This window comes from Dermacentor silvarum, chromosome 8 (assembly GCF_013339745.2).
Source record: "Dermacentor silvarum isolate Dsil-2018 chromosome 8, BIME_Dsil_1.4, whole genome shotgun sequence".
Classification (NCBI taxonomy): Eukaryota; Metazoa; Arthropoda; class Arachnida; order Ixodida; family Ixodidae; genus Dermacentor; species Dermacentor silvarum.
The window spans coordinates 84,282,553-84,295,237 of NC_051161.1; the positions used below are offsets into that span (position 1 = coordinate 84,282,553).

The 12,685-nt window shown below is 45.7% G+C and overlaps 1 protein-coding gene across 3 annotated transcripts in view; it reads left to right on the forward strand.

The window, feature by feature from the left end:
- The window catches only part of LOC119461528 (cytochrome b5 reductase 4), a 302,295-nt gene that overhangs the window by 211,514 nt on the left and 78,096 nt on the right, over positions 1–12,685 (forward strand). For 2 of the 3 annotated variants that reach the window (XM_049673178.1, XM_037722870.2), the window contains one exon: positions 1,151–1,190. The exons of the other annotated variant lie outside the window; for it this stretch is intronic. The gene's annotated coding sequence lies outside the window, so the exon portion shown is untranslated. The remainder of the gene's footprint in view (positions 1–1,150; positions 1,191–12,685) is intronic. 3 annotated transcript variants of the gene reach the window in all.

The following is a 12,685-nucleotide window of genomic DNA, read 5'->3' on the forward strand; positions in this document are numbered from 1 at the left end:
CCGCCGTGCAGTTACCGCACCAGGACGCCTTGACGTCGTGGATTTTTTACCGCGCCTGCGCTCGGGTACAGCTTATTGCTTATTACAAAGGGAGGATTTCACTGCGTCTTGGTCACATTGTATTGCGACTTTCTTGTCCTTGAAATCCTGTGTATCTTGCATGCCCTCTCCTGTTAGGCTTCAAAAAGCCTGCGGTATTTTAAATACACAAGTAAATGAATAATTAATAACATTTTGAACTAACCAATGACTGAACCAAGAAATTTTCCAGAACTTCCTTGCTTCAAAACTGCCCAAGTGCGAAAAAATAATTCAAAATTAGTGACGACGCATGGTGTAATAAAATTGAGATTTCGTAGCGAAATAAAAAAAAGAAAAAGAAAAGTGGCCTTGATTTGTTGCGCTATGGGGATCGACCGTTTGCCGCCAAATGAACTAAAAAAAGTTTTGAAAGGGTATTTTACCAGCTTAAAATATTATTTGTACAATTTAGCCTTCAGGTTGAAATATCGATTTCTACATAACACTCACGCTTTGCACTCTTGCGAAGAGTAGGGCCGTGATATGTCAGAAAATTAAAAAAAAGTAAATGGACAGCGACGCGGTGCTCAAGTTTCCTTGAAATCACAGTCTGCAACGATGTCGGGCGAGGGCTGTAATTAATTGTGCTAATTGTGAAGAAACAATTCAACGATGTGATGAAAGGACCAGTCGAAAGTCATCCTAACTGCTTCGGTGCAGCTTTCTTGGACAAAAATGACGCTAATCCGCAATATTTCTTCTTTTATTTTCTGTTTCAGATGCATTTTTGTCTTCTCTGGTGTCTGCCTTAATTGTTTCATTTTGGACGGAGTATTTTCATCGGGAAATTGATATTGGATGTCGGCAGCACTACGCTTAGGTTGTATTTTAAGTGTTAGCTGTTGGGCTTACTGGCACATGATTTCGAAATTTCCTGGCGCTGTTTCCTGACGCTGTTTTAAATTTAGGTTGTGTACCTGCGTGCGGTGGCATTGTTGTTAAAAGTGTCATAAAATTGCAACATATAAATTTGAATGTAAGCGATTGCGACGGAATGTTTTGTTAGCTCAGTGCTGATTTTGTTCTATACTTGCAATTTGTTTCATGATGGTCCTATTTTTTTTTCCAGGTAGGTGCAGAAAACAGCTGTCTGCTACTTTAAAGGACACGTGAGTGTTCTTTTTCGTTTTTAAAAAATTGATTCTCGTTATGAACATTTTGGATGCGCATCTCTGCAGCAGCTCTGCTTTAAACCACGACTATAGGTCTTTCCTCCTCCTCCTCAATAATGCTGTCGAGGAGATCGCGCAATGTTCTTCATTTGCAGCTTTGGCCGTGGTGTACATAATAAAACTATACCAGCAAAAAAACCACAAAGACATCACTAGAGGGAAGTAGCTTTTACTTTGCTGTCCACGGAAGCTCTACGAAAAAAAAAATCTATCATAAACAGGCATAGCAGATTCGCCAAGTATGAAAGTCCGTGAGTGGTCATAAGTCATAAGTGAATTGATATTAAAGTATTAAAGTCGAGTACTGGAGCAGTATTCAAATAATAAATTTGCGAAATTAGCATTATCTTGAAGCGATCGCCATATATAGCGAAACCCGTTGGCGACATGTGTGAATCTACTGATAGTGACGTCATCCTTAAACATAAAAGGGGCCAACCGCTCATCTTGAGCGATATAGCTGAAGTTATTAACTAGTCGTTCAGCTTCTAGCTACACTACTGTGGCGTGAGTTCGATCTGTGGTGGCGCGAGTGAGCAAAGCTTTATTCTTCATCGCTGGGTCATGAACGCGTCATTTTTATATATTTTGGATTCACAACGGCTATCGGCGCACTGTGGATCCTTCCTATGATGCTGCGCTCAGTGAGTGTTGCGTAAGCGTTTGATTATAAAACTCTCTCCACCACTTGCGCCACGTGTTAATGCCGTGGAGCGGCGTTCCTGCTGTGGCGAGGCCCTACACATTGTGAGATTTAATTGAATTGCGAATACCAGGAAAAATATAAATGGCAGTTTCACCCGAAATGCGAAGTAATAATAGTGGTCGTAAAGTATTATAAAGCTACACAAAATAAGGCTCGTAGTCCTTTAGACCTTACAAACTGCACTGAGCATTCGCTTATAAACTAAGCAGACATGATGTCACGCGACCACTCAACACCTGGCGCGCGGAAAGAGCGCGCATAAAGACACCAGCCATCTCTGCTCGCCCTTCGCCCGCGCATCCTCATCACGTTACCACCAACGTACGGCGCGCAGGCCCCGTATGGGGGCGTATGCGCTCCGCCGCGCGACCAGCCACGACTGGGCTGAGGAGACGCGCGCTCTCCTCCTCTAGCCCGGCCGTGTGGAAACGCGGGCTTGATCTCGAGACCTCCAACATTAGGCCCGCGGGAAGACTGCGCGCGTCAATCCACAACGTCCTTCTCTGCTCGCCCTCTGCATTGTTGCCCTTGTAACCGCCACACGTAGTTCGCGCGGACTGCTCGTCGCACTTGGGCTTCATTCGGGACAACACTGCGACGTTGGAAATGTGCCTCGAGTGTCCGTATAATTACTAAATCCCATCACACTAAAGCAGCAATGTACCTCTGAATTAAATATATCCAGGGATTAGTCACAGCAAAGCTTCTGCAGGGTCCCCAGTATACAAAGTCCTAAAGCTGAACCTCGCGCGCAGTTATTTCGACATGTTTTAGAAAGACTCTACGTCTTTGACCTTCGATTGTGACTTCCCACGTTACAGCTACGGCCTGCTGAGAGCAAAACGAACCTTCATACTCTATACAGGGACGCGTTTGGGCCCCTTCACGACCTTGCCTGTATAGCAGTGTCGCTGCTCGATCGAAACATTCCTCGTTGGAACCGGAGTATACTCCGGAAATTAAACCGCAGCTCCTGTGACGGGCGGATGTCGACTTGCACGAAAGACGTCCGGCCCTTTGTGTCGTCGCGGTGTTTGCGCGAAGGGCAACTCGTTTTTGAAAGTGGAGCCACGGCGCACGCGCTCATTCTGTGTAATAAAGAAAACAGCCGCGATGCGAGACGTGGGCTGTATTTTAACAACGGATGTCATTGAGGATCGGAGGTCGGGCTTTGTGTTGTCCACAATGTCTCGCATGTGTTGTCGATATTAAATAACGTGCGCTATATGTCGTCTCGCTCTATACATAGCAACGAGGCTGCGCGATCGCGAATAGTGTTACCTGTAGGAACAGTGTCGGGGTTCCGTTGCTTACCTCCGCTGAGGTCGCTGTATCGATCGCTCTCCGTCCTCTCTGTGGCTTCAGATACACGTCAGGAAGCGCCTGTGGCTTTTTCAGATATGCTATATCAGAGCGCGAATCCTTTTTGAGTGGCTGCAAGGTTAGAGAGCTTTAGAAATGGCGGACGCAGGCGCCTACAGCGCACACCAAGCAGAGTCTAACGTATACACGAAGGGTAACTTTCAGCACCGCGCATGCGACGAACCAGACTTCTGAGTTATTTTTCACCCACCGCCAAAGTAGCTCGCTGCGAGAACAGACGCGAGCTCTCCCGCGCCATGATTTCCGTATGAGGATTACAAGGATTCAATCTCATGGACGAGGCTAGAGAAACTGTATAGGCCTTTAATGGATGCAAATTCCTCCTCGTCTTCTAGGTTCTCTTTAACTTTATCATATATACGGAGCGGTGGTGCGCGGCAAAAGCAATCACGAGTGGTCCGATCTGCTGCGCATCGTCGACTGCGCGGTGTGGCGAAGAGTAGTGGGCGGAACACGGATCTGAACTCCAGCACCTTAGCTCCCACGGGCAAGGATTACTCCGTCGACCATGGATCTTCGTGCCTTCGGTTTACCTCATGTACTGTGTATAGTAGACATCCAAGATTTTAACGACTCCGGGTTATTGTGGACTGCAGTTATATATCTGTGCGCCTGATGTATTTTTTATTATTATTTTCTTTCTCTCTCTTTCGATATTTGCATACATCTTGCGACCGTAGATGTTATAGCCTGGGGCTTGTAAATACGGGCTTCACTGCACCCAAATACGTGTCGCTCTAATTCCATGCTTCGCTGCGCGGGACGAGAAATACGATCTTGATGGCCGTCATTCTGCTGCTCCAGCAAGCCTGAGCTGCACCAGCAATCGGCTGCACCAGCAAGTCTGAGCGCTTTCCGTACAGACCTACTACGAGTACGTGTCACTCCGTTTACACGCGTGGTCGCGCGCAGTTTTGTTCCTTTTATTCTTGTTTTTGGGCCCCCTGGGTGCTCTGCCGCAATGCACGCAATTAATTCTACAGCACAATCCGTCAGATTGCAGGGAGGGGCTCTGCAATGTCGAACCATGCTTTATATCTCAGATTACGAGTTAGCACTACGTCATCACGCCTGGTGGCGGATCAATTCCGCCGTGCGGCTGACCACTGGGTTCTCCTCGTTTCACATGGCAGCGAGGCGAAAAACTTCGTCCCTGTAGCCCTCGAAGTTTCCCGCTGTCTTGTACCAAATCCGTAGGTCTGTGCCCTGGGATAATTGACTTGAGGCAACCGCTAATGTCCCGCCATTTGTTCATTCCATCGCATGAGCGACGGAACGGAAGACGATGGTCGTCAGTTCATGCAGAACGCTCTTATAGAGCTTCCTGTAAAAGAGCTTTAACTCTTTCCCCACCATGGGGAAAATAGGTGTTTTTTGTATGTTACGGCAGATGTTTTTTTTTTTTTTCTGAAGGAACTACTGCACTCAATATTTCAGGTAACACATAAACAGAGAGCAAAACGACTGCACTTCTCACGCATAAAAGTTTTCTTAACGTGATATATGTCATAAAAAAGATATAAATTGTCAAAATCGAGACTGTGCGATAAAATTTAACAAAATTTGTAAAGACGTGCTTGTATCGACTAAGAAAAAATGTTACAAACATGATGAGATATGCAAAGTTCATTGCCGTCGATTAGGCACTATCTGCGAAAAAATTCAGATTTTTTAATTGAACAGGTATTCCGCTACAAAAATTTAACTGCAACCACTGCAGTTGGGCGTGCCGGGCTGCGACCGCCGATGTTCCGGGCTGGTTTGCGTCGTCTTCGCTTTCACACTCAAAGTCCGACGAAAAGTCAGCGTCCTCTGACTCGCCGCTATTCGATGTATCGAGAAGATCAGCCGCAGAGACAGCGGAATCGCAGTATCTGCGATCTCCCGAAGCCCGCGCGCCGTTTTCGGAGGCGGACATTTTTGCGTTCTGCTTTGGCGATCGCGAAACTTCGGAGCGCGTTTAAAAATCACCGCTTGGCGGGAAAAAAGCGAACGGCTTAGAAAACAAAAATATAGTTTCTCCTCTTTCACGTCCGATGGCGCAGTGTGTCCGTGAGCGGCGCCGAATGTCTCGAAAGCGGCGTTTCAAACCGCCCAATGGACGCGATACGGAAAGAGTTAAGAACTTAAAATATCTTGATAGGCAATGTTACCGTGTCCGGTGTTCCGGTAAGTGCAGGTGGACTGGGTGTCTTGCCGGGTGGAAGGAGGCGGAAAGGTGAGCGGCGGCACAGTGCAGCCACCTGGTGGCGCTGAGCCCAACCAGACAAACACAGAGCTATTATTGCAGTTATGAAGTGTATCCTACTTTGCTGCTGTATTAAATTTTCGAGAGCTTTGTAATCATGCACACGTTGCCTTTTTAAATGTTTACAATGTGTTACACTTGGTTACTGCAATATCAGGTCTGTGTTTGGCTGGCTGCACTCTGTGCCACCAGGTGGCGTCACCGCTCAGCCCTCTCATCACCAGCGGTCTGAACGGTTGGGAGTTAACCAAAGGTCGGTAGGCCGGTTGGTTGGCTTTGGGAGCCCACGGAATACTACAAATGAGGCAATGCAGGGTGACATGGACTCAGGAACAGGAATCAAAAGAAATGGACTGCGGAAGTGCACAATTATCTGTACCTGAAAAGCGTGGACACAAAATGGAGGAAGGGGCAGTAAGAAAGTTGGCAATCAAGTACAGGGTAATTTAAAGTGTAAATAGACAACCAGAAGTCATCAGAAAGAAAGTGGGAGAAACAGAGACAGCGGATTGGATGCAAAGAATGGCAACAAGAAGGAAAGAAAGACCGTGGGAATTTACAAGAATGAGAAGAAATTTAATTTTCGAAGGGAAGTTCCTTGCTATTTGAGGGTCACGTTGGTTGCCTAAGGGCAAAAACATACCGGAGCGAATATTCGCAAGCATATCAGGCGTGTGTATGCTGCAGCAAAAATCCGGAGACAACTCAGCACATCCTTATGAAGTCCTAATGGACCCAGACACCTTACACAAGCGCTTGTATTTCAAGTGGACGGAAGCATCAGCCGATCAGCAGTCGAGATAGCCAAGATACGTTTAGATTGATGGAAAAAAAAGTAGGGAAGAGATTGATACGACCGGAACCGTTACAGGCATAGGTAGCGGTACAAGGTGGTGGAGAAGTTTTGAGGAAGATAAAAAGATTAAGGAGATGTATACAGAAATGCTACAATGAAAAGCATGTATAGCATGCGGTGACACCTGAGTAAAACAAGCAGGCTAGATGACTATTTGCCACCGCCCCGTTTTAAAGGCGAGACCAATCAATAATCATCATCTTCTCACATCAATATCTTTTGTACGCCTCTGCTCTCCTGGAAATCCGCCCAAACCGCTCTCGTTTGCCGGAATTCCTGACACGCTAGAACACTATAAAGTTGAAGAGACGGGAAAGAAAGTCCCGTGTGTCGGTACCAGCCAAATGTGGCAAAATTCAGTCACATTCAGTCGATCATTCATTGATCACATATCAGTCTGACCGTTGCAGAAACATGGAAGCAACTGGACGAGTTCGAGACCGTGGCCGCCGCTCGTGCTCAGCGCATTCTTCTCTTTACTTGCGACAAGCAGCATGAATTGGAGAGGAAACACACTAACCTGACATTCTGAGGAGTCCACCCCGGGCTCGTCTCACAAAACCACACTGCACTTGTCTTCTGTGCAAAAACGTAGTTTTCAAGAGACGCCGGCATTGAAAGAAGGTCGCCTGCGCGTTGACGTCACGGAAACGAGCGAACGTAATTGGCTAGTGCTTTTATGAAAATTCCTCTTCGAGTTGGACAGTGGTGAATTTGTCACTTCAATCGTAGGATGTCACCTGGCATATTTTTTTTTTTTTTTTTTTTTTTGCGAACACCGTGGCAGCAGCGAGCCAGCGCCCCACGAAACTGCCTGTCACATGTCCTGTATCATTGTACTGTTTTTGAAAAAAAAAAAAGTGTATCGGCTCAATGTACCAGACGCCCATTTATGAATTTTCAAATAAGAGAAATATGTTCTATACCTCAGGTACAGATACTTGTAAATTTTCGTGTACGGTGAAATTGATTTGTGAATTTGTGATTGGCTTTCGAAGAAAACTGTTGAAAACCTGAGGGCTTCTGCTTGGCCACGCTCTTGCGGCTCGCCATTGTATTCCTTGTCCGCTCTACATCTGTGAAGAAAATCGGAAGCTTGCCTGGGAGAGGCTGAGACGTTGAACAGGTTACGTCATTACATGTTATGTCATGTTCTTCATTTATTTTAGCAGACAATATCTGTTCGAATGTGTACTGAAATTATTCTTGATTTATTGTAACAACCCTACGACAATGCTTCTGCGGGCCTTCAGGGTATTGAACAACGAAAAAAAAAAAGAAAGAGTAGACTAACAGTGGTGTGTCGGAGCAACAGAAAGGGTGCCAAGCGAAGAGAGGCGCAACCGAGGATAGTAAATGATTAGGAGGTGTGATGATATAGGGGAATTACGCAGACGTAAGGTGCAGTATACGCTGACGGAAGATGGGTTTATCGCTGAAGGAGGCTTTCTTCGCCCTTCAGTTGGCTTAAATAGCTAGTCAGCGCTGAAAACATTGCGCGCACGCACACACACCCGCACACACACACACACACGTGCGCGCACGCTTTTTTGCCTGTCTACGGTATATTCTTTCTTTCTCTCTCTCTCTACACACACACACACACATATATATATATATATATATTATATATATATATGATTCGCTTTAGAATACCAGTTGAATTTCTATTTAAACTTCAGTAAAGGTTGCTTTTAAGAACGTAGTGTAACGGATGCCGAAGAGCAAGAATAAATTTATACATCCCGAAATCTTCTATTGAACTCTTGTTTTCATTCTTTCTGTGATGGAATGGGCTCAAGCTATACCCTCATTAATATTCTTGATCCCATCCAAGATTGTTCTTCTAGATTCATTATCTCTTATTACTGTAGCAGCTAGCATACGTATATCTAAAGTAAAATCTCGGCTTCACGTTCCTTCTTTTGCCTCCCGTCGTAAAATTGCGCGCTTAAGCCTGCATCTAGGTTTTTCTAGTCCTCACCACCAGAAAACAACAAAGTCATCGCACCAGCTAATCGGACATCTCGCCACAGCCATCCGAACGCCGTATACTCCGAACGCACCCATGCAAAGACCTTCCACAAGCCTTTTTTTTTTTCCCGCACACACGGCACAAAACTGCAACAACTTTCCCGCCCACATCGCCATGTTAACAGATCCTACCCGGTTTAAAAGAGCCATCGACAGTCATGTTAACCGAGACCCAGAGTATTCTTTGTTCACTCCTCAAGTAATCTCCCTCCAGAAACCGTTAGGTATGAATAAATAAAGGTAAATAAATTATAGATAAATAAGTAAATTACCATTTCGCAAAGCGAGGACCGAGCACGCCTTTCTTTGATCGCGGCGCCGACCTCTCAGCGCTCGTACGTCAATGTGGCGCCGCGGATTTCAAAGTGTATTTTCGTACTTAAGCCGTTTCGGAGCGGTACGTCAAAGAGCTCGCCGACAGTTGAGTCTCGGTTTTATTATAGACTGTATTGCTGCTCGTTTTTACCGAGTCAACTGGATTCCAGTATAGGCGCTGTCAAAACACGTGACGGTGCAGCTTTCTGGTGCAAGAACTAAGGGCGCCTGTCGCCTACCGTTTTTTGGTCTCGTGACGTTTCGGGCGCACCAAGCCTCCGCTCGCGGTATAGAATGATGGCTTTTACGTTGCGAAAACGTAAATCTCGGAAAGGACACACCTTCTTTGAATTGTGGTTTTATTTGTATTTTCGTATACAAACATGGGCGAAAGGACGCCGGCAACAAAAAACTAAACTACCAGATTGCAGGTTTTTTTTTTTCAGCTTTTTTTCCTTTGCAGATTACAATCGCGGAGCTTTTACAATGGGTATACAAGCATTATGAGAACACGTAGGGTAATAATTAGTATTGTTAAAATTTCTGAAACTAGTTTTGCTTTGCGTTATAGTTTAGTGCTTTCTCTTCGTAATGAGGGAAGCGAGTGCCTACTTCTTCAGTTTAAGAGGTGGCAGTGAAGGAAAAAAAATTAAAAAATTACTGCGCCTAATGCTCCGCTCGCGGCTTGAGAAACCGGAAATTCGGTCGCCGTTTTCGCTGCCGCCTCTTTAGAAAGGCGTCACTAGCCACGGTTATTGAAGGACCCTGGTAAAGCCATGCGCGCGCTCATCCCGTGTTCTATATATATATATATATATATATATATATATATATATATATATATATAACATGCAAATGCAAATGAGATGCTTCTCCTTTTTCCTCCGCTTTTGCGCGCGGTTTTGCTCGCATCACTGCCTTAACTCACCCGACTCGCCTTTTTGAATCTAAGCTTCCCGGTTTCGTCTTCCGTTTTGTATGTATATTTGTTTTCACGGTAGCGTGCCTCGGCTGGTGTTTTGGGGTTTAGTAACGTGCGAGCTTAGCTCTTCTTTCAAGAACACGTACGGTAATTCTAGCTGGCGTTATTTGTCATGGCCTCTGTTGACATTCACTAACGATGTCGCAGTCGTTAATGAGTGAAACGTAATGTTGTTGGGGTGGTGCTACCATGAGTTATATATTAAATCGCCATTGCGCACCCGTTGACTCTTGTGCGCTTACGAGCGGCTCGCAAAAGACGACTTGCGCAGATACACTCTAAATAGGGCAACAATGAACCTTAGATAATGTCACCCATAATAATGTCACCTTTAATAATGGCAGCAAAGGCATGGGCGTCATGGTTTTAGGTAGGCTTCGCTCGGTCTGGACGTAAAGCATTCATGTTAGTAAAGTTGATAGATGATACATACACGACGTCGGCACGTAGCGTCATGTTGTGCATGCTGTTACATGACTCCCGGTGACGCAATCTTCCTTTGATTAGCTTCTGTAAATTTCTCTCTATTTGATGCCAGCTTTAAGCCTATACGAAAAAATATTGATGCACGGAACAGCGCATCAGATGAAGGCCGCCTCAGCTTTGCTGCAGCCAAGACTACGAGGAAGATAAAGTGCACGGTACCAATTGCTACAGTCGATCGTCATAATGGTCGCGCTTGGGCTAGCGTTGTAAATATATCTTGTAACTATAGCTTTGTACCTAGCTGAGCGGCATGTAACAATATTAACGCGTATATTACGATCGTTTAAGATGAAAGCCGCTGATTACATTCAAAATTTGAAAACGGCCGCCTTTATAAAAGATGTAAAAAAACTGTGTTTAAAGTGCAGATATGTGTCGCAAGCTGGCAGCGCACTTGCACCTTGTCACGTTATCTCGAACCCAGCAGCTAGCTTCCGCCAGGTGTCGCACCCTACACATACCTGAGAAAAAAAAGAAAGAAAAAAGCTTGGTGGCGCAACTCAGCGCCCCGTTTCCAAGGGAATGCTCATAGCATCTATCCATCCATCCATCCATCCATGAGCCTACAGTAATTTCCCTTAGCTGCCTTCTTGCGCTGTCCATACAGCTGACCATAACTTCGCAGTAGGCTATGAGACAGCAGTCTCATAACCTACTGTGCAGTGACGGGAGGTTAAACCCCAGCGAGACGATAAATTTACTTTGGTCGCTTAATACCGTTAGCCAAGTACAATATGGTTGTTCACTCCAATTATAGCTATGTGTCGTCTCCGATTAAACTCTGCGCTACATGATGGCGCCGCTAACACTATCGTCATACTCGGTATTCCCTATACGGACAAGCTAAGCTCTGTCGTCGAAATCATATATATATACATACATATATATATATATATATATATATATATATATATATATATGCGATGCCATCTAGCGCCTTCCCTCCACCCTATACACCCCATAGTCTGCATCGATCGCACCTGCCGATACTCGTTCGATACCGCGGTTCACCGTGAATCCTGCTGGCTTCTCTCCTCTTGGCGGATGCCTATTGCTTTGCTTGCGATGAGCGCTGATTTCTCCAGCTTGTATTTCTGCGCACTGCATTGCCCTGTTCCCGCTAATTTGCACGACGACGTCAGGCCTCGCCTATGCATAGAGAGAGAGAGCGAGAGGGAAGAGAGGAAGGCAAGGCAGCGAGGTTAACTAGATTTTGTCGAGTTTGCTACCCTACACGTGGAGATGGAGATGGGAGAGTGAAAGAAAAAGAGAGAGGAAAAGAGAAAGGGCACGGGTATTGATCACACTTTCACCTGCACTAAGCCAGGTGCTGCGTATCTAAGTCGGACATTTAAGTCTATCGCCTTCAGGTACTTTAGAAGAGCTCGAGTGGCTTTATGGGCTGATGAGCCGTGAGGCCGCCCAGGCTCCCAAGACCTTTGCTTCCGTAAATGGCCAATCGTCCAGTCTACTGAAGGCATATAGGAGAGTCTGGCGTTGTTGACCGAAGCGAGAGCACAGGAGATGATCGGTGGTCTTTTTACACCTGCGCATGGCGGACATGGTTGAGTCAGCCACTCCAACGCGATAGTTGTAAAAGTTAGTGACGGCTACTCCTACTCACAGCCGACACTGCAGTGTTGAGTCACGTCTTCGAAAGTTTTTTGGTATCACTGTAGTTTTAGTGATGGGTCTAGGCTGTGTAATAGACAGGTAAGAGTTCTGCGGATTATTCCACCGAATCAACGTGATGGTACACGCGAGATGGCGAAGCTCTCTTGTCGCGTCTGCTCTTGGTAAAGGTATAAGAAGTGTCGGGGCTCCAGCGTGGGCGCACCTGTGCGTAGGCGTTCTTACGATTCTCTGTGCTCGTACAGTTGGCGGCCTATAGATGGCGCGTGAATGGGTATATATAGCGGGACACACCCCGCGGGAGAGTTGCGTCACTCGGAAACCCCGAATATATAAGCTGCGATAGAGCGAAGCTTCGAGCCTGTAGGAAGGCAGTGGAACCCGGCACGACGACACTGTGCCGTGTTATAATTAGTCTCTCATGCCTGTCGGCCGTTATCGCGGAGATCTTTTTTTTTTCTTGTTTTTTTACCTTTCGCGCACTCAAACTTATGCAATATACGGTTTGGTCCAGCATGAAAGGGAATGCCTAGCCGGTAATTAAGCGATCGAATCCAAGTGATGTGCGGGTTCGAGCCTGACTATAGGTTATAGTTACGGAGTATTATGTATTATGCAGCCTACTATACAATACTATACAATACGGGGACAGATACTATACAATACTTTACAATACGGGGACAGATTGCTGCAAAATTTTAACTTCCGTCAAGTGTGAATCATTTGGACAAAGTATATAGAAGGCTGTGTTCACAACATCCATGCATGAGCGAATTTAATGCATTATTTT